Source organism: Triticum dicoccoides, chromosome 5B (genome assembly GCF_002162155.2).
Source record: "Triticum dicoccoides isolate Atlit2015 ecotype Zavitan chromosome 5B, WEW_v2.0, whole genome shotgun sequence".
Classification (NCBI taxonomy): domain Eukaryota; kingdom Viridiplantae; phylum Streptophyta; class Magnoliopsida; order Poales; family Poaceae; genus Triticum; species Triticum dicoccoides.
Genome location: NC_041389.1, coordinates 705,588,114 through 705,591,168, shown reverse-complemented (window position 1 = coordinate 705,591,168; position 3,055 = coordinate 705,588,114).

The following is a 3,055-nucleotide window of genomic DNA, read 5'->3' as shown; positions in this document are numbered from 1 at the left end:
CACACTCGCACAAATCTCTCCATATATATATATCCCAAACACACATATTCTCATTAACACACATATTCCCATTCTTGAAATGAACAACTTTTTTTATTCACCTATATATCTCCCGAGAGAGACCGATCGAGAGAGCACGCAGTAAATTAGATGATGAGAGAGACCGATCGACAGAGCATGCGTGGATGGATAAATAGCTAGCTAGATCTAGTTGTTGGGGAGGAGAGGTGAATCTACCTAGCTAACTAATGGAGAGGGAGTTATGGTGGAGTGGGGCTTTTATGGGGAGAGGAAGAGAGGTGGGAGAAAGAGAGATGTGAGAGAGGCCATTTATGGAGGAGAGTTATGGTGGAGGGGGACATTAATGATGAGAGAAGAGAGGTAGGAGGAAGAGAGAAGAAGAGCAACAATGGTGGAGAGTGGAGAGGAGAAAGGAGGGGGAGAGAGGGCAAAGTGGGGGAGAGGAGGGGGAGGGGTGAAAAGGTGGCACCAAGCTGCAACTAGCAGTATGCCGATCAAGTACCAGTTCTTGGTATAGTATCAAGTACGATCTGTTAAGTAGATCCTACGGGATTAATTGCCTAACAGTATGCCTCAAGTACCAGTTCTTGGTATAGTTCCATGCCAGATAATCATCAACACCGGGTCCCCCAATAGTAATTTCTTTTATACCCCTCGCATCATCCTCATAGAACATTTGCACCCACCTTCTGCTCGTTCCATCTTGTCCCTGACTGATCTAAAAGATGACAAACTTTCGTCATCCCTGGAACGTACTCGGCACCCAGAGGTACCAAGATTCCACTCCGTGGGATTCATTGGTCATGATCACTATTAACCTTCGAGCCATCACCGATGCGCCATACCAAGCCAGCCCGTAGAAGATCTTTCTCGTGAAGAATGATGCGGAAAGTGTATAATCCTCCCGCCGGGCAGGTTGCGTTCAGAAGAACCCCCAGCTCTTCCCGCACCTCTGACCCGCTCTCCCCTCCGGTCGATGCTCTTCCACTGCCCCTTGCCCCATATCTTCCTCCGGCCAAAATCGAAGCAGAAGCCGTGTGCTATAGTGGCTAGCTAGGAGGCGACACCCGCTGCAAGCCGCCGTGGACGCTGGAGCAGGGGGATCACTGACGCTGCAATAGGGGTCGTGCAGCGGTACTGCAACGAGCGGAGGGTCGCGCGGTGCTGCTACAGTGGAGCATTCGTCGGCAGCTCGGAGCTGCGATGCAGCACATAGTGCTGCAATGAAGCTTCACCGGCAGCTGCTGGTGCTGCATTGGAGCGGGCAATGCTCCAATGGAGCTTCACCGTGGGCTGCCGCTGCTATGACACAGCGTTCGCCGGTGCCCCGGGGCTGCGATGCACCGCTCGGCGATGCAGTGCAGTGCGCTTGCCGGTGCTTGTGCTGCAATGGAGCACGATTGCCGGCGCCGGGTGGATCATTGCCTATGGATCACCGCCGCGCTAGGGTTGGTGTTGCAGTGTAAGTGTAGCATTGTTGGCGCCTATCGGTGGAACATCAATGCGCTGCCAGCGAGGGAGGTGGGACTCCTGCTGCGAAGCATGAGGCGCTGCTTCCCCACGGCGACGCGGGTCGTTGCTTCGCTGCAGCTGTGATGAGAAGGAAAAGGACCCGACAATGTGTTGACCGATCCAACACGAAAGCTAAGGTACAACTCTAATTATTATTTTTACTAGGGTACAACTCTAATTGGTTGTTGGTAATACGGTATGTTCCAGCCTCCAGGATAGAGTCCGCAACTCGTGCATCCTATCTGCGGGCTACGGCGATGACGCTTCATCCACCAGACCAGCGGCGATCCGGCGCTTCTCCTCCTCCTCCTCCGGTGGTCGCCACCAGCAACGATGGCGTCCTGCCCTTGGACCTTCTCTACGACATCCTGCTCCGCCTCCCCGCCGAAGCGCTCTGCCGTTTCCGCGCTGTCTGCACGTCGTGGTTGTCCCTGCTCTGCCACCCGGACTTCATCTCCGCTGCCTACAACTCTAGCATGTTCCTCGCTATTGGTATACAGGATTACACTTCAAGCAATGATGTCATCGTCCTCGACATGGAGTCTGGCCACGCCGTCTCACGGGTAAACGTCGCTGCCAAACAAATTCCATACAGCAAGGCACGCGGCATGATTCAAGACGGCAAGGTCTGTGTCGCTGCCAATTATCGGCTCCGCCTGCTCGACCTCACCAACGGCATCGTCTCCTTCTTGCCCGACCATGCACTGCCGCTCGGCTACACATTCACCTGGTGCACGGTCGGGCGCGTGAGCTCTACGGGAGAGCACAAGGTGCTCGCCATCGCCACCACTTGGCACCAAGATTCGCAGGTGTGCAAGATCCTCACCCTCGGCCTCAGTGACGGTGGCTGGAGGGATACAACGAATCCCCCGTTAACGTTGGACGGAGGCGTCACTGTCATCAATGGGGTTGCCTACTTTCTGTCCTACTATGCTAAGTACAAGGAGTTGTACACGCACCACCAGATCATGGCGTTCGACTTTAACAACGAGGTGTGGCGGTCGACAGCGAATTCCCTCCAAGGCCCTGCAAACTGTCAATGCACCAGGTTGGCCGAGTTGGATGGCCATCTGGTTACATGCCACGCCGATCGCCTCACCTCCTCCATTGAGCTATGGTTCCTCATGGACTCGGACCGGTCTCTCTGGTTCAAACGCTACACCATCACCATGCCATGCCACCAGACCCACCAGCCACTGATGTGCTATACCTATGAGTACTTCGAGAAGCCATTAGCAGTGCTGGATGATGGGAGGATTGTGATGTGGATGCGGGTGCTCCGACAGGGGTGCAGCGTCTACGAAGAGGTATTGCGGATGTACAACCCAAGAACCAAGACATTCAAGGATGGGACAGTGGTGCCCTGTTGCAACAATATGAGACTGTTCGCGTGGAATTTGTTGCATACACGGCAGAGAGGTGCGCTAGACGATGCAGCAAGGCGTCTGCTAATCAGTAGACGGCATCACTGATTTGGGCCACCATCCTCCATATCTGAAACCCACAAAACGCCCGACAATGA